The following is a 19,833-nucleotide window of genomic DNA, read 5'->3' as shown; positions in this document are numbered from 1 at the left end:
AAATCAAGGTTTAGAGAAGTAACTTATTCAAGTTCAAATAGATGAAAGTGGCAAAGAAGGATTCAAACCCAGGTCTCTGACTTCAGAGCTCAAACACTTAATGAATTCCAGAGAAAGACAGAGCAATCTCAGGCCCAAACCTTGTCCACAGTTTGCAAAACACCCATTCTCTTGTGATAGGCTCAGAGAGATTTTCTGTTTTCAGAAAGGGAAGAAAGGATACTACTACTAAAAACTGTACTGGATTTTAGGAAAGCAGCCATCCATAATGACTTCAGTGGAATCCAATCACTTCTTGATTATCTTTTCTGGGCTATCTGACCATGTGTCACCTATTCTAGGCCTTCCCCACCCCCACCCATCAGCCCCAACATATGCCCTTGATTTCCCTCACTCTTAGAAAATTCCTCCTGTTGCTGAATCTCAGTCCATTCCATTGAAGTGGAGGCCCTCCAGTTCTGGCTAACACCCACTTCCCTCCAGGGCTATTGGTCAAGGAGCGGGTGAGTAGGGATTTAATGATATGCTTTCCTTAACAATCTTCCAAACCTATCATCTAGGATAGATTCATCAACAGCACCCTAACAAAGTAGGTTAGTAGGATGAACCCACTACCTATTTAGGAATCTGGAAGGCTAAGAACTATTTCCCCAGACTCAGGACTCAAGGGTTTTAGTCCAGCTCCTCATGTACATGTAGCCTTCAGTAATCACCCAGTTGCTCTGCTTGTCCATCTTCTCCTTACTTTCCCTCCACCCCCACTGCCATCATCTCTGTGGGCAGAATGAAGGCTGAGTTTTGCCTTACTTCCCACGGAACTAATTAAGGTCTACAAAGTACTTTGAGAACATTCAGTGTGGGGTTCTTGCCAAGACAGAATTACAGGTGGGAATGGCAAGGAATGGGAACAGACTAAAACTAGGGTAGTTGACTTGCTCTACAGTAGGCTCCATTTAGCCTCTCTCTACTGAATCTTAAAGCTCTTTCTCTCCTGCTGGCTCAGCCATATCAAAGAAGCGTTCACTTCTTTTCCCCTTTCACAGCCTCAGATCCAAGGCAAAGCAGTACCTGAGTCCTGCAGCTCCGTCTACCCTTTTGCCTCAAAATCACACACCGACCCCTTCAGTCAACATTTGTCTTATGAAAAGAAAATGGTTGGATTATGTCTTAGTCAGGAGCAAAGTCCTCAGATGTAGGATGTTGATTGTTTTATTTTCTGGGCTTTCAAGTGTGGTTGGTTAATCACTGCTCTTGAGCTTCTGCTCTAGCATGGCCTTGACATAGGCACTTCTGCGGGGAGATTAAAAAATTCCTCTGAAGAGTCAGGCCCTGCCCAGGAGTTTACCTGTGAAGACAAAACACACACAATAAAAGCAACCCAAGAACAATTACAAAGCAACACATTACCACAGGCAAATGAAAAAGTACTGGAAGGATTAAGGTTAGACTTCAGAAGAACTTCCTAGCACAACAGGTGTCATGGATTTTTTGTTTGCTAGGCTTAGGAATATCCCTATTTGAAAGCAGGGGCCTTTTGGCTTTTTTTAAACTTAAATTTTATTTTAATTCCAGTATAGTTAACATACGGTGTTGTATTCATTTCAGGTATACAATATAGTGATTCATCAATTCTATATACTACCCAGTGCTTATCATGATAAATGTACTCTTAATCCCCATCACCTATTTCACCCATCCCCCACCCGCCTTCCCTCTGCTGACCATCTGTTTGTTCTCTATAGTTAAGAGTCTGTTTCTTGGTTTGTCTCTTTTTTTTCCCTTTGTTCATTTGTTTTGTTTCTTAAATTCCACATATGAGTGAAATCATATGGTATTTGTCTTTCTCTGACTAACTTATTTCACTTAGCATTATACTTTCTAGCCCTGTCCATGTCTTTGCAAATGGCAAGATTTCATTATTTTTCATGGTTGAATAATATCCCATTGTATATATACAACACCTTCTTTATCCATTCATCTATTGATGGACACTTGGGCTGCTTCCAAAATTTGGCTATTGTAAATAATGCTGCAATAAACATGAGGGTGCATACATCTTTCTGAATTAGTGTTTTTGTATTCTTTGGGTAAATACTCAGTAGTGCGATTACTGGATTGTAGAGTAGTTCCATTTCTAACTTTTTGAGAAAACTCCATATTGTTTTCCACAGTGGTTGCACCAGTTTGCTTTCCCACCAAAAGTTCATGAAAGTTCCTTTTTCTCCACATCCTCACCAACACTTGTTGTTTCTTGAGTTTTTCATTTTAACCATTCTGACAGGTGTGAGGTCATATCTTATTGTGGTTTTGATTTGCATTTCCCTGATGATGAGTGATGTTGAGCATTTTTCATGTATCTGTTGGCCATCATATTTCTTCTTTGGAGAAATGTCTGTTCATGTCTTCTGCCCATTTTATTAATTGGATTATTTGTTTTTTGGTGTTGAGTTGTGGGAGTTCTTTATATATTTTGGATACTAGCCCTTTATTGGATAGGTCATTTGCAAATATCTTTTCCCATTCAGTAGGTTGTCTTTTAGTTTTGTTGATTGTTTCCTTTGCTGTGCAGAAGCTTTTTATTTTGATGTAGTCCCAATAGTTTATTTTTAAAGATTTTTTTAATTTTTAAGTAATCTCTATGCCCAACATGGGGCTCAAACTCACAACCCCGAGATCAAGAGATGCATGCTCTACCAACTGAACCAGCCAGGTGTCCCCCAATAGTTTATTTTTGCTTTTGTTTCCCTTGCCTCAGGAGATATATCTAGAAAAATGTTGTTTCAGCCAGAAGACTCGTGACTTTAATACACATCATGTACGTTACAAAAGTCTCAGTTTTGGGGGGGCCTTATATCCTATTTTTAGTAGGTCAACTGTACTTTGGGTGTTTCTGCCGTTTTTTCTTTCACTGTCCTATAAAACATTTTCTGGCTCCATTTCCCCCATTCCCATATCCTGAATAGCAAAGGCCTTCTACTGTCTAAATCAACCTACCCCCTTGTGGGACATGTCATGGAACCAGTCAATATGCTTCCAGATGATGGTAAGCAGTGTCACTAAATATTCTTTACTACATGTCTCAAATATACAAATGCTGACATCATGGGGTAGGGAGGAGGAAGGCTAGCAGGTATGTCTACATCTCCTAAATTCTCAGGGATTAAGTTCCACATCCTTTAAGTCAAACTATGATACTGATAGTCAAAACAGGAGATTTCTGGTGTGGTGTGGGAAGGGGTCTGATCTAGCAAGAAAAGTTTCTTTAGGAAGAATACATATCAGGAGGCGTTTGTTTCATTCTAGCCTCACAACATGCTAGAGTAAGGAGATGGCCAAGCTCAAGGTTGCAGGGTAACAGGAACAAGCTGGGCCAAGACAAAATATTTGCTGCAAATGATTCCAAAAATGGAGAACATACACAGATATGGCAAAAATGAACAGACAAGGAGAAAAGGGAACTCATCACAAAAAGAAACAAGGGAAAAGGGAAGTCCAGTTTGGGGAAGGAAGGGGATTACAGAGATGACCCCCTGCAGGATTACACTGCAGCTGTGGTTTCAGGCCAGGAGTTCATGTTTTCAGACCAGCAAAACTCATGACTGCAGCCCTGTAAGGTTCTATTCAGTGTGTGGGCTCAGCCAAGTCTAACAGGCCCAATTTTCTCATCCAGCCCTATTTATTGCATAGATTTTCTCCTCTTCCCTACCACCTGCAGTGTACATCTATATTTCTATCTTCTGTTTTCTTCAAACCACATATAAGTTTTTTGGACTCCACTGGATGCACTTAAGGGAAGTGAATGAACTATATCTTAAATGGGACAATTTGATCAAATTAGATCAAATAATAGATTTCATGAACTTAAACTGGCAGGTGGGCCAACAATAATTATTTGGTACCTGGGCAGGGGCCCTCCCCTAAAACGTTCTGTGGAATTCAAATAATATCAAAGAATTATATCAAAGTATACCAGGTCCCAGAGGAGCTTACAGTCTAAGTGGGGAAACAAAACACAAGGGCACATGAGAACAATCACAAAGTTCATATAAATCTAGGCAAAATTACATACTAGAAAAGGAGGGACTGAAGTGAATTTAGCTTTTTTCTACCTAACTACCATTTTTGAGAATTCACCATCAGCCAGGCACAGTACTAGGAAGTACTTTACATCCTTCTTTCCTATTAAACACTCACAAACATTTATGGTAGGACTTTTACCACCATTTCAGAGATAAGACTAAGTAACTTGCCCCAGTACACAGGAGAGTGAGTTGGAACTCTTCTGGATCGAAACCCAGACCTATGTGACTTGAAAGTTGTGCCTTTAATCATCATGCCACATTGCCTCCTTCTTCAGAAGAGATTTCCACCTTAAAAGAAGTTATAAACTTTTTCTTTGCTTAAGAAGAGGTTGTACAACTTAGAGGCAATATTGTGAAAGTAGAGAAGTAATTTGTATAAACTTCTATCTTCTAGTTGCCCGATTAGCCCATCCAGCTCTAATCTCTGGGCTGAGGGAAAAACAAAAACAAAACCAAAAAACTATAAGCTCAAGAGGATGCTAAGGTTACGTGAGCTTCCAGGAGCTTTGGGCTGAAAGGTGCTTTGAGAAATAATTCTCCTGCTTTCACATAGAAACCCTCTTTAGACCCCATCCACTTTAGGGAAGTGGATGAACAACATCTTAATATAGAGCAAGGTCCTTTGACAGAGACGATCACATAAAGCCGTTCATGAACCTCTAGATTGATTATTCCTCAATGTAGCTTTCATTGTTCCACTGGACTCAGGAAAATTAACAGAAAGGGATATTCTGGGGATCTGTCCATTGACTTTCTGGCATGGCAGTTTTTTCTTATGTCTAGCCCCAATCCTTGCTGCTGCAAGATAAGCACGAGAGCTTTACTGGGGCTAGGGAGCACTCAATATACACTCAGTGGAATATAAAACTATGTAAAACAGTCATTGTCCTCTAAGAATGTATGTACTCATATACAGGTAATTGCAATAAAGGCAGGATTCAATGTGGGAAGAAAATGAAAAAAGCCCATGGTCCTCAGTACTAAGAACCTGAAGGGGATATTTACCCAGATGCTAATGGAGCCACATTCTACTTGAGAAAGTTTTAAGCAAGACGGCAGGACACTTGGGTCCTGTGCTTTCAGCCCACCCTCTCCCAGCATTCATGGAACATTTATTAGGCACTTACGATGTGCAAGCATGGGGAATACAGATATGACTGTGATGTGACCCTACCGGCAAGACGCTCCCATACACAGTGGGGAGCTGTGTCCCATCCAACACCTCCCTCTTCAGCAAGGAAGTTAATTTGGGAGTGTAGGGGGAACACAGACATTAATGCTAAGAGTGCTGAGTCAACAGTTTCTCCACCCCCACTTCCTCAGAAAGTGGGGGAGTTAGAGGAAACCACATGAGTTTCACTAATCCCCCATCAATAGTACCCACTGCATTACTGGCCTCATTATTTCTTAATGGGACTTTGTTGATTACAGACTGCTTAATTACAGTGACAGCCTCCCTCTTGGTTGGGGGTGGGGCCTGGGGCAAGAAAATAGGGTTGAGAAGGTATGGGAAGAGGGGGCTATGAGACAGGCAACCCCCCTACTCCACTATGCAGTGCAGGAGCTAAGGTGAGGAAGAAGTCTCTGACCTCACTACTGCCTTCCCCCCCAAATAATAAAACCTCCAGGGATAAGAAAAATAAATCAACTTCTTCTTACAGCTGTTTTCCTAATATAGCTTTCTTTATTAGGCTTTTTAAAATATCTGGTAATTAGGAGAAACAGCAATATTGTGTCACCCTTGAACCATAAGTACAGTATAATTCTTAGTATATAGTAAGCACCTAATAGATATTTGTTGAATAAATGAAAGATTACAGAGAGACAAAATAATAGGGGCAAAGGCATACAGAGAACAAGTTGTTGGTAGATCTATGTTGGGCTACTTGAATCAAATAGTCCCTTCAGGAAAGCACTTTCCCCCCCACCCCACTAAAATAATCAATTGCATGACAGAATTGACAACACCAGAAGGCACTTTTAACATAATGAATATGCATCTAGTGACCAAAAGAGAGGAACAAAGAAGGGAGTTTTTCCGTGTGAGTATGTATGTGTAGGAGTCCTGAAAAGGCAGAGGTGGGAAAAGCAGAGAATAGGCAAGGCAAGGTCAAAAAGACTGAATCAGCTACATGTCAGAGAAAAAGGTGTGGGACAGAATGGGCATTTCTGGCAGTAGACAGAAAAGGTGTAGGGCTGGTCCATAGAGCCACATCCACTTCAAGTAACATAAGTTCGTTCTTTTGTGGCCTGTGAACTGACCTCACCTTGACACTCCTGCCATGCCTCTCCAGGCACTCAATAAATAGTCTTGGTTTAATCTTGATCAACGGTGCTAATAAAATGAAGTGGACAATGAAATATTAGAAATTATCAGACTAATTTTTAAATTTGGCTTTGCCCAAGGAGTTTACCTGAGCCATTATGATTTACATAAGCATCATTGGAATGGGTTTGCAATGCCACTTTGGGAATAACAGGGGTAGGGTGGCCATCGCATGCTGACAGGCAGGGAACAGTCAGATTAGGATTTTAAATTTTCTGAAGATAATTTACATGCTAATATTTATGAGTTGACTATTTGTACCCACATTCTGAACTATACAATTTACGGAAATTTTTCTAATGTCCCCATCTTTCATTTGCCATATTCATCATCAGATGCAGATATATCTCAGTGTTCTTTCTCTCTCTTTTTATATAAACTGGCTAATTCCTTATGCTGGTAGAGTACTAAACTGTCTATAAAACTCCCTAGATTAATCACCCAATAGTTTAAACATAATAAACATGTGAACTGCCTCAGTTAATTGGCCCAAGAAATTGTGTTCATCCTTAGAATCATATTTTTTCTCTCTCACACTTCCCTTATCACCCTGAGCTAATGTCATAAGCAAAAAAAAAAAAAAATTGCTCCTGAGAAATGCTGGGTTTATATCCAAAATTAGAGCAAGAACTTAAGTAGGAATTTAAGAAGGGCGCCTGGGTGGCTCAGTTGGTTAAGCGACTGCCTTCGGCTCAGGTCATGATCCTGGAGTCCCAGGATCGAGTCCCACATCGGGCTCCCTGCTCGCCAGGGAGTCTGCTTCTCCCTCTGACCCTCCCCCCTCTCATGTGCTCTCTCTCTGTCTCTCATTCTCTCTGTCTCAAATAAATAAATAAAATCTTTAAAAAAAAAAAAAAGTAGGAATTTAAGAAATAATTTGCTGACTTGGACAATCATCAGATGAGGTGTAGGCCAGTCACTTCTGAGATAACCATCTTGTGTTCAGGAGGTAGAGGGAAATCCGGCGGCAGGAGAAGATACAGTCCCTTCCCACAGACAGAGTCCAGTCTCATGGTGGAGATGGGATGGCACACATGACACAGGGACTACAATAAAGGGAGACAAGGACAGACCAGGAGGCACTTTACTGAACTCCAGAGGTAAGTGCTAGAAAGCTATGGAGAAACTAAATCAAGAGAAGCCAAGTCAGGGAGTAAAGGATTAAAATGAAGGGTTCTGCATAAGATTCCATGTGAGTGTCTCCATGTGTGTTTTGCAAGGAGCTGCAGGAGAAGACAGTGAAATAGGAGTGAACTTAGATCTGTGGAGAGAAGCAAGGAAAGGGTCATAAGTCCAGGGAAGCAGGCTAGGAGGTGAGAGAGAGGAGGGCAAGTTGAAAGGATGGGGAAAACGAGGCCACAAGCCTTCTGTCCTCCCTGACTCTCTATTCAAGTCCACACTCACCACTGGCGGGCAGGCCAGTAGCTTTTTGCAAGGCTAATATGTCTTACGGATTCAGAGAATGAGAAAGAGTGGACTCACTTACATTATGGCTCTTAGCCTCTACTGAGCAACACTTGGAGTTAAGTCCACTCTAATGTGAAATTATGGGGACTGGGGGATAGCTGTCTTCAACAGCATGGTGGACTTCAGAGCTCTGAGAATTATTACTCACAGGACCACCAGCGGCTATTCTTCACTCTTTATGAGGAAATAAAAACCACAGGGAAATAGAATGAAGCTACAGGAGCAGGGATTGAGTTAGAGGAAACATTCCCTGGGTGAAACAACCCCCCTCTTTGATAGCCTTTAGGGCAGTCTTTAGTATACTCACCCCTCAGGATGACTTAGGGGCCAATTAGCTGAGCTTTTAGAAAACAGTGCTCAGGTCAACATTTCATCATCTGATTCAAATATTTCCTCATCTGTAAAATGGGTAAAATACTAACATTTCACAGAGATGATCTGTGAGAAAATGCATAGCCCCATGAGAAGCCCCAGTAGGGGTGTGTGTGTGTGTGTGTGTGTGTGTGTATGTGTGTGTGTGACAGAGAGAAAAATCATTTCCTCAGTAAAAATTCATCTTTTTTTTTTTTTTGCTCCCCCTCAATTTTCTTAAATATGAAATGGGTATGGACTGCATCCTTCAGAGGGCTAGTGTGAAGATCAGAGGGGCCCTATGGACGGGAAACATTTAGAAATTGTAAAGCACCACACACAAAAGCATATGTTGTCATTAAATCTCTGTGAAAGTGTTTTGTCGGCTGCCAATATACAGGGGCCCTTTTGTTACAAGTTAGAGTCTGTCTCACGGATGTGGGCTAGATCCACAGCCCCGCCACTGGCTCAGAACACAACCCTGCGCCGTGAAGGAACACAAAACCCCAAACTCAGACTTCCCTGCTGGCGGTTCAGTCCTAGCATGTGAGAAGAAAGATCATAAGCTAGGAGTCAGTCAGGTCCGAGTTCAAATCCCAACGCCACTATTACTTAATATCTTTCAATCTTGGTTTCTCCATTTACAAAATAGACATAAGTACTATCTACCATTTGTATAGTTTTAAAGTTTCAATGAGGGGCGCCTGGGTGGCTCAGTTGGTTAAGCATCTGCCTTCAGCTCAGGTCATGATCCCAGGGTCTTGGGATCGAGTCCCGCATCGGGCTCCCTGCTCTGCGGGGAGCCTGTTTCTCCCTCTCCTGCTGCTCCCCCTGCTAGTATTCTCTATCTCTCTGTGTGTCAAATAAATAAATAAAATCTTTAAAAAAAATAAAAAATAAAGTTTCAATGAAATAAAATATATAAAAGGCCTGGCCTATTGAAGATGCTCTTTAAGTATTTGTTCCCTTTCTCCTTCCCCTTGGTCAGCTCATTTTGAAAGTTGTTCCGATGTGAGTACATGATAGTTTTCAAAGAGATTCTGCCCCTGACAAAATGGAGCATGTTTGCACATTCCATTCTTTGCCAGAGAAAAGAAGACGGTGAAGTGGAGGGAAAGCCAAAGTCTGCCGGTGTGTTCCAGGTGCACCCCCCTGCACATGCGTTAGAAAATGCATCTGAACAGAGATGTATTAGCGGAGGGGGAGGGGGTATCATTTGTATCTCATATCATGTCATTTGTTTCTTGGGAGGTTTGATATTTGGGTGAACTGATGATTAGTGAGTATACACACTGGGTAACTACTGAAGTGTAGTGTATGTATGTAGATGCCAGGGTCTATTTAGCACGCCAGGGGCTTATGTGTTGGTGTTCGTTACTGGGAAATACGATGACAGAAAGCCACATGCAGATAGAACTCAATTACCAAATTAAAGTGGGAAAACAAAGATATATAGAGAGATAGATGATGATGATAAAGATAGATAGATAGAAAGGGAATTAAATTTATCAGACAACAGGCAAAAATCTCAGTTTTCCATTCTCAATCTGTCTCTGTCTAATCTATAGACGAAATCCCTGCATGGAAGCAGGGATTTTGATTGTCTTGTTAACTGATGTATCCTTAGCAAGTAGAGGATACGTGTCTCCCTGGCACATAGTACATGTGGAATAAATACTGAGATAAACATTAGAATAAATATCTTATAAACAAGCACATTGTTTACTTAAACCACTCCTCGGCCCATTCTGACCCTGCCCATTAATGGGGAGTTGGGACGATGGCAAGGGCAGGCGAGGATCAGATGAACACTGATCCCTGAGGAAGACGAGGGCTATGAAGAATGAAACTGGAAGAATTAATCCAGGCAGGCACCTTGGAGGGAAGGGGATGTAGAACGGAGAACTGTCAACATTCTATGCAAGAAGTTATCCACTGAGTGTTTTTTCTCTAACATTTATGAGTATCTGCTGTGTGGAGGACTCAGTATTTCGTGGCGGTGTGGTTAGAAAGGTGAACAGGCTGTGGTCTTGAGGTATGCATTTTGGTAAAGTCCAACATGAAAACAGACAACCATTATAAAGTGGACATGGACCTCAGCAGAGGTTTGTAAAAAGTGTCACAGGAGCAGATGGGATGGGAGCTAGGTTTTAAACTATTTGAGTTAGGTGTTGAAGCATGAGTTCTTCCTCACTTGCCAAGCACGGAAGGGGAAAGGGTTTTCCAAGCAGAGTGAGGCAAAGTCCATAATGGTTTGTGGGAACAGGAAGGGGCTCAGCTGACTGTGTTGGTGGCAGCAGCACAGAGGACGCACAAGGAACCCAGGCTTTTAGATGCAAAGATTTCCTGAGATGTTGTCTTTGAGCAGATTATCTGTAAAGCAAAAACCTAACAGCACATGTTCTCTAGCCTATGTGCACGTAACATTGCTTTCGTACTTGGAGTCGACAGCAGAAAGAAGCAATGTGTGGAGAAAGGTTTTAAGAAGTTACATGGTGGTTTTTATGAGACAATATCAAATGAACAGAGTTATAAAATGCAAATGAACGGAAAATGGGAAATGGCTACGGTAGAGACTATCTGAAAGAACATAAATCCACTTAAGGGCATGTGGCGCACAGAGAAAAATGGCTTTAAAACACTTACAAAGCAACATATAAACAAGTGTAAATAAAAACAGTGCAGTCTGAGTTCCCTGGTGAGCACAGAAGAAACAAGAAGCCAAAATTGGGTGAGGAGAAGTAGGGGCTGCTTCCTGGCCGATGGAAATTTAATTGTTGGAAATGCTGGGGCAAGTGTACGCCACATAGAATTGCTTGGGAATGAATCAACCCAAGGTCAAATAATACAGTGAGAAAATTGTCAGAGACCAGCCAGAATTTGCCCCCCTGACTCACTCCCAACCTGGGTTGATTTTTTGCCTACCACCACGAACATGTTACTCATTTGCCACTTTGAACAGTCTGTTTTCATTTCCTATGCTGCAGACACCTCCTCAGACACCCCACTCAGTTTCTCACAGACTATTATGACTCTCAGATTTTCTGTGGCTCCAGCAGTTCTAGGGCTTAGGTTACCATAGACCACAACGAGGCAATTATCCAGGTAATTTAGGTGTCAAACTACTTTATTTGAATAATCAAGCTCATCCACTCAATTTTCTGCTTCCCAGAGCCCTGGCAGCTAACTATCCTGAGACCAGCACACAAAGCACCAACTCTTGGAGAACCTAACAATGTGCGGTGAAACATGGCTGTGTGGATACTGGGTAGGGTCTCTTGGGTGCCTCAACCGCCTTTCCCCTCTGCCATTTGGTTTGACATGCACAGCAACCTTCAAGAGCCTCTGTCAATTTCCTGTAGATGGAAGGGCGCAGACAAACTCCTGGTCTTATTTGATAGGTTTGAAAATCAGTGTATGTTACTCACCTAGAAGAGGAACGTGAGTCTTCACCATGGGGATCTCTAAACTGGAAGATTATTAGCACAAACTCCCATCAATACAGGCTGCCTCCCCTAGAAGTAGATTTGAGAAATATTAAAGGTGGAGAGGGGTTCGTCATCCAAATAATGGAGGAGAAGGAGAGGAAAGGAGAGGAAGGAGTCAAGAATAATGATCAGGTCTCTGGCACAGGCAACTGAATGCCCCTCACTGAAGTAGGGACTTCAAAAGGAAGAGCAGGTTTAGAGGAAGCAGAGAGGCTGTGCTTTTGAGCACTGTTAAATCTGAGCTACTTGAGGGTGGAGAGCAAACTGGATACTTCAGTCTGACTAGATCTGCTTGCTTGTGTATAAATTCAGGTTCCTTTCATTCTCATGTAAACTGCCCTTTCTACCCGTATTTCATATCCTCAGAGGATAAGTCTGAGGCCTAGTGTTTCTTTAATATTCAACTTCAGAGAACCCACTTGCAATCGGAGCTAATACTTGTTGATTAACAGGCTGGAAAAAAAGATGATTTCATAAGTCTGTCTTGACTGCATCTTTTTATTCAGCTTTACGCCATAAAACGATCAAGAGCCAAACCCAGCTTGTTCAAACCCCGTTGCAAATGTACACATATCAGATAGTAATACGAGGATACAGGGAAGGACTCTGACCCAGGAGACCAGAGACTTTTGAACCACCTATTAGTGATACAGACATCGTAAGTCCCCACACATTAAGGAGCACCAGGCTCGACTCTTATTTCCCTATCTCCTCACTGCTTTAAAGAATACTTTTACCCACCTCCATCCCCAGGCCCTCAGGTCCACAAACTTGGAGCTAATTTTTAAATTTCCCTTAATATTTGCCTTATACAGTCAAGCCATTACTGAATCCTTCTCATTCCTCCACCTTGTTCTCCATTGGATTCTCCTGTTCTTTCTTCTGATTTCTTGGCTCTAGAAATCAGAGCCTAAAGTAGAAATTTGTGTGATAATACTTTACTGAGAAGTGCAATCCCAGGGAAGCAAGAGTGTAGGATAAGGAAAACAATGCAGGAAAAAAGAAAGAGCAAATCAAAAGGAATGTGTTACATAGCTGACCAGAGCTCCTTGAAAAGCTCGTTGCTTCACATGGAAAGATGTTTTCTTACAGAGCACATGAAGCAACTACATCCCCAAACAGTCTATTTAGGGGAAAGTAGGAGAAAGATTGACTTCTAGCTCCTATTATTCAATTTTTATTCCTTGAGGTGTTAACTACTCTGCACTTCTGCATATTGTATACATATGTACTGTGCACAAGCTTCTATTTTTTAAAGATTTTATTCATCTTATTTTAGAAAGAGAGAGAGAGAGTGGGTGCATGAGCGAGCAGGGGAGGGGCAGAGGGAGAGAATCTCAAGCAGACTCTGAGCTGAGCGTGGAGTCCCGCACAGGACTCAGTCTCACGACCTTGAGATCATGACCTGGGCTGAAACCAAGAGTTGGATGTTCAACCAACTGAGCAACCCAGGCGCCCCTATAAAAAGCTTGTGTGCAAGCTTTTTAAGCATCAGTGGCGACAGGGAAGCACGAGGGTAAAGGACAAAAGATGCATGCACAGCATAGGTGTGAAGTAAGGCCAGTCTATGTATGCCCACAAACTACATGAGGGATATTGTTCAGCTGTAACTGAGCTCCCTGACCCTCCAGCAACAACAGACACACCAGCCAGAGGGCAAAGCAAGATGCATCTGACATGAATCTGACCTAGCCTGGCCCATCAGTTGAATCTGGTATACCTTCTTTACCATTTATACAGTTCTAAACCTGGTCTAGAACCAAATTGGTCATGTCCAGATTATCACAACAGACTCCTAACCGTCTTTCATGCATCTAGTCTTTCTCCCCTCTTTAAATTAACCAGTCACTGGTAAGAAATCAACAATCTGTAAAAGTCGTTTTAATGTTCATCATATCAAATCAAAGCTCCTTGGTGTAGCCTTAACTCACCTCTTGTGCTGCTCCCCCCAACACACACACCCACCCCTCCCTCTAATGTCTTTCTAAATGGAATCTCTTCTCTGGTTCAAGTTCCCTGCTTCTTCTGTTCCATACATGACATACTCATGCAAAACATCACCCCTTCATATCAAAAATGGTCTCCTCTTTCCAGTAACTCAAATTTCTCTCATAATAATAATATTAGCTCAGGTTCCTTGAATATTTATTATGTGCCAGGCATTGTGCTTAGGGTTTTGCATGTATCATCTCAGTTAACATTAAAAAAAACTTTAAGGCAATATTAGTATTATCTACATTTTACAGAAGAGTTAACTGGTATTTGGAAAGATTAGGCATGTCCCCAAGATTACTTAACTAATAAATTGCACAGTAACGACTTAAACTTTGGTTTGTCTAAACTCCACATAAAACTCCCTGTTCACAGACAATCCAGTAGTAACAACTCTATTATTGCTCCATGACCGTGCGTCAGTTACAAATACAGTGTCACCATACTGCTCTGCCACTTCTGAGACATTACTTTATCATGTGTGCTTAAGTCTTTTGTTGTTGCTTGCAGGGGGCGGGGGCTTTCCCAAACTAGACCCTAGACTGGGAGATCCCAAAAGGCAGGGACTGACTTTTCATTCTTTTATATCTGTCATTAGAGGGCAGGGCTCTGCTCTTTGGTGCAGGGAGCACAAGAATACTAGAATGTTAACAGAGCAGTGGTGTGGCTAGGCATAGGATAAGGACTCACTCCTAGATTCTTCTCTCTAAGACATAATGAAGTTAGGGACAGCCCAGGGAAGAGATGAGGGGCTTACTTATGACAATAGTGATCTTTATGTAATAGATAAAATCTGGAGGGTAGGGCGTGATGAAAATCTTTTAAGTCAAAAAATATATGATTGTGGGTGAATATAATATTACCAAATCCTGAAATAATGAGTCAAGGGAGGCACATTTTGAAACATAGAAGAATAAACATCTGGGGAATCTTGTTAAAATGTAGGTCCTGATTCCCTGGATCTGGGGCAGGACTAACATTGTGCATTTCTTACAAGCTCCACTTAATACCAATACTGCTGGCTATTAACCACACTCTAAGTAGCAAATATATAGATCGTGCAAGAGATTCCCATGACTAAATAAGAAAAAGATAACAAGTCTAATAGAATAACATGTAAAGAATGTGAAGAAACTAAAGTATGAATATATGCTCCCCAAGAATTCTGAAGTTGCATATATCAGTAGTTCATTCTTTTTTCTTTTTCTTTCTTTCTTTTTTTTTTTTTTTTTAAGGATTTTATTTATTTATTTATTCATCAGAGAGCGAGAGAGCACAAGCGGGGGAGCATCAGGCAGAGGGAGAAGCTGGCTCCCCGCTGAGCAAGGAGCCTGATGTGGGACTCTATCCCAGGATCCTAGGATCATAACCTGAGCCAAAGGCAGACGCTTAACGACTGAGCCACCCAGGCACCCTGGCAGTTTTATTTTTAAGGTTAATAGTACATACCATAATTGACCAGCTGATAGACATTTGGGTTGTTTCAAGTTTTTAGCTATTATGAATAAAGCTGCTATGAACATCTGTGTACAAGCCCTTGTGAGAACATACATATTCATTTATCTTGGGTGAGTACCTAGGAACGTAATTTCTAGATTTTATGTAAGTGTATGTTTAGCTTAATAAGAAACTACTAAACTGTTTTCCAAAGTGGTTGGACCATTTTCCATTTCCACCAGCAATGTATGAGAATTCCAGTCACTCCACATTTTGCCAACATGTGGTACTGTGTCAGTCTTTTCTCTATGAACCATTGTGGTGGGAGCATAGTGGTATCTTATTTGATGGTTCTAATTTGCATTTCCACAGTGACTAAAGATGTTGAGCAACTTTTCATATGCATATTGGTCATTTGAATATCTTTCTTTGTGAAGTGTCTGTTCAAATCTTTTGTCCATTTTTAAATTAAATTGTCTTGTTACTATTGAACTGTAAGAATTCTCAGTCTATACAAAGGACTATACAAGTCCATTGTCAGATATATGTATTTGTGAATATTTTCTCATGGTCAGTGTATTGTCTTTTCATTTGCCTAATAGTGTCTTTCAAATAGAAGTTTTTTTAAGAGCAGAAGTTTTAAATTTCAAAATCAAATTCACCATTTAAAAAATTTATGGCTTCTGCTTTTGTAACTTACCTAAGAAATTTTTACCTACCCCAATGTTGTGAAGATTTTTTCTTAGGTTTTCTTCTAGACAAGTCTTGGCTCTATCTCAAATTAATTTTTGTATATATGTGACGTGAGGGTCAAAGGTATTTTTTTCCCAATAGATTTCCAGTTGTTCCAGCACAATTGGTTAGAAGAACATCCTTTCCAACATTGAATTACCTTGACACCTTTATTAAATATTGGGGTGCCTGGATGGCTCAGTTGGTTAAGCAGCTGTCTTCGGCTCAGGTCATGATCTCAGGGTCCTGGGATGGAGCCCCATGTCAGACTCTCTGCTCAGTGGGGAGTCTGCTTCTCCCTTTCCCACTGCTGCTCCCCCTGCTTGTGCTCTCTTGTTCATGTGCTCTCTCTCTCTCTCTCAAGTAAATAAATAAAATCTTGGGGAAAAAATCAATTGACCAGGGGCACCTGGGTGACTCAGTTGGTTAAGCATCCGACTCTTGATTTCACTTCATGTCATGATCTCAGGGTTGTGGGATCGAGCCCCGCGTGGGGCTCCTTGCTCAGCAGGGAATCTGCTGGAGAGTCTCTCTCTCCCTCTGCCTCCCCCCAAGTAAATAAATAAATCTTTTTAAAAAATCAATTGATCAAATGAGTGGGTCTATTTCCAAGCTCTCCATTCTGATCCATTGTCTACCCTTATATCAATACCACACTGTTTTGATTACCAGTTTTACAATAAATCTTTTTTTCTTCAAGTTTTTATTTAAATTCTAGTTAGTTAACATATAGTGTAACATTAGTTTCAGGAGTAGAATTTAGTGATTCCTTGGGGGCGCCTGGGTGACTCAGTCGTTAGGCATCTGCCTTCGGCTCAGGTCATGATCCCAGGGTCCTGGGATCGAGCCCCACATCAGGTTCCCTGCTCGGCGGGAGGCCTGCTTCTCCCTCTTCCACTCCCCCTGCTTGTGTTCCCTCTCTCCTGTCTTTCTGTCAAATAAATAAATAAAATCTTAAAAAAAAAAAAGAATTTAGTGATTCCTCACTTACATGTAACACCCACTGCTCATCACAAGTGCCCTTCTTAATACCCATTTAGCCCAACCACTACTCAACTCCCTCCATCAAACCTCAGTTTGTTCTCTATCATTAAGAGCCTTTTATGGTTTTTACAATAAATCTTAAATTCAAATAAGTCCTCCAACTATTCTTTCTCAAAATGTTTTGGCTATTCCAGGTCATTTGCACTTTCCTGTGAATTTTAGAATCATCTTTTTTGTAGACTTATACCAAAAAAATCTGGTGGGATTTTGATTGAAATTGCTCTGAATTTTCTGAATTCAGTTTCTTTAATACCAAATTGGAGAGAATTAAATCTTGCAATTCCTGAACATGTTATACCTCTCCATATATTTAGGTCTCCTTTAATTTTTTCAGCAGTGTTTTGTAAGATTTTTTTATTTTATTTTATTTTTCTTAAAGATTTTATTTATTTATTTGAGCTAGAGAGCGAGAGAGTGAGAGAGAGCACAAGTGAGGGGGAGGGGCAAAGGGAGAGGGAGAAGCAGGCTCTCCGCTGAGCAGGGAGCCCAATGCAGGGCTGGATCCCAGGACCCCGGGATCATGACCTGAGCCCAAGGCAGACACTTAACCAACTGAACCATCCAGGTGCCCCGATTTTTTATTTTTTTTAGTAATCTCTACAACCAACATGGGGCTTGAACATACAACCCTGAGATCAAGAGTCATATGCTCTTCCAACTGAGCCAGCCAGATACCACTATATAGTATTTTTAAATTTTTATTTTCTAATTATTCATAGCTAATACATGGAAATACATTCGATTTTTTCTTATCTCCTGCAAAATATCTACAATCATTTATTAGTTTTAATAGTTTTTTTCCCCTAAATTCCTTAAAATTTTTCTATATACACACTCCAATCATGTTGTCTGCAAACAAAGACAGTTCTACTTTTTTCTTTCCAGTGTGCATGCTTTTTATTTCTTTTTCTTGCCACAGTGCACAGGTTAGGATCTGCAATATAATGCTGAACAGAACTGGTAAAAGCAACCATACTTGCTTTGTTCCTGATCTTGGAGGGAAAGTGTTTCCATTAAATATGGTATTAGCTGTAGGTTTTCCATTCATGCTCTTTGTCAGATTGAGAAAATTCTTTTCTATTTCTAGCTTTTGAGAATTATTAATGTTTAATTTTGTCAAGTGCTTCCTCTGAATCTGCTGAAATGATCAAATATTTTTTCTCTTTTTTCCATCGTTTCTGTGATGAAATATATTGATTGGTTTTCAAATGTTAAACCAACTTCACTGGATTCAATTTGTTAATATTTAAAAAATTTTTATATTTATGTTTTGAGATACATTTTTCTGTTGGTTTCTTTTCTTATAATGTCTGTGTATGGCTTTGATATCAGGGTAATCCTGACCCCATAAAATGAATTAAAAAGTGTGTCCTTCTCTATTTTCTGAAATTTTTAAGATTGGTATAACTTCTTCATTCAGTGTTTGATAGAATTCACCAATGAAGCCATCTGAGCTTGGTGTTTTCTTCAGAGGAAAGCTTTTAATTATAAATTCGTTTCTTTAATAGAGCTAGGGTTATTCACATTTTGTGTTCATGTGTCAGTTTTGGTAACTTGTATCTTTTGGGAATTTGTCCATTTTATCTAAGTTGTCAGATTTATTAATACAAAAGCTGTTCTTTTAAAAGATTTTATTTATTCACTTGAGAGAGAAAGAGACTGTGAGAGAGAGAGAGAGAGATCACAAGCAGGTGGGAGGGATAGAGGGAGAAGCAGACACCCTGCCGAGCAGGACTCCGGGATCATGACCTGAGCCGAAGGCAGACGCTTAACCAACTGAGCCACCCAGGCGCCCTAATACAAAAGCTGTTTGTAGTTTTTCTTAGTAACCTTCTAAAGTCTCTTGAATCTGTAATTATGTCTCCTGTTTTATTCCTGATATTTATAATCTGTGTCTTCCCTCTGTTTTTCTTTTCTTTTCTTTTCTTTCTTAGGTAATCTCTACCCCTAATGTAGGGCTTGAACTCATGATCCTGAGTTCAAGAGTCACATGCTCTACCAACTGATCCAGCAAAGTGCCCCTTCCTCAGTTTTTCTTAATCAGTGTAGCTAGAGGTTTATCAAATTTATTTTATTGATTTTATTGATTTTCTCTATTGTTTATTTTCTATTTCATTGATTTCTACTCTAATCTATTATTTAATCCTTCTACTTTAGGTTTATTTTGCTCTTCTTTTATAGCTCATTAATATGGAAATTTAGAACATTGATTTGAGACCTTTCTTCTTTTCTAATATAAACATTTAGTTATATATTTCCCTTTAGGTACTGGTTTAGCTAGATCCCACAAATTTTAATATTGTGTTTTCCTTTTCTTACAGTCAAAGAGTTTTTTGTTTTACCTTGTGATATTTCTTTGTCTCACAGACTATTTAGAAATACTGCATTAAATTTTCTAAAATATGGGGATTTTCCAGATGTGCTTTTTGTTAGGTTTTTAATCTAATTTTGTTGTAGTCAGAGAGTATACTCTGTATGATTTCAATCTTTTTAAATTTAGTAAGATCTGTTTTATGTCCAGAAAATGGTCTATCTTAGTGAATGTTCCATGAGTACTTCGAAATAATATATATTTTTGAGCCCCACGTTGGGAGTAGAGATTACTTAAGAATAAATAAGTAAATAAAATCTAAAAAAAAGTCTACATTTGAGTATTATACCATGTCACATATAATGTAAGAACTTGACAACAGTTTACTCCCATTTCCTTTGTGTTATTCTTTTTTTTTTTTTTTAAAGATTTTATTTATTTATTTGACAGAGAGAGACACAGCGAGAGAGGGAACACAAGCAGGGGGAGTGGGAGAGGGAGAAGCAGGCTTCCCGCGGAGCAGGGAGCCCGATGTGGGACTCCATCCCAGGACCCCGGGATCATGACCTGAGCCGAAGGCAGACGCTTAGCGACTAAGCCACC

This window comes from Halichoerus grypus, chromosome 6, assembly GCF_964656455.1.
Source record: "Halichoerus grypus chromosome 6, mHalGry1.hap1.1, whole genome shotgun sequence".
Taxonomy (NCBI): Eukaryota; Metazoa; Chordata; class Mammalia; order Carnivora; family Phocidae; genus Halichoerus; species Halichoerus grypus.
The sequence above is the reverse complement of the archived record's forward strand: the minus strand, read 5'-3'. Positions refer to the sequence as shown.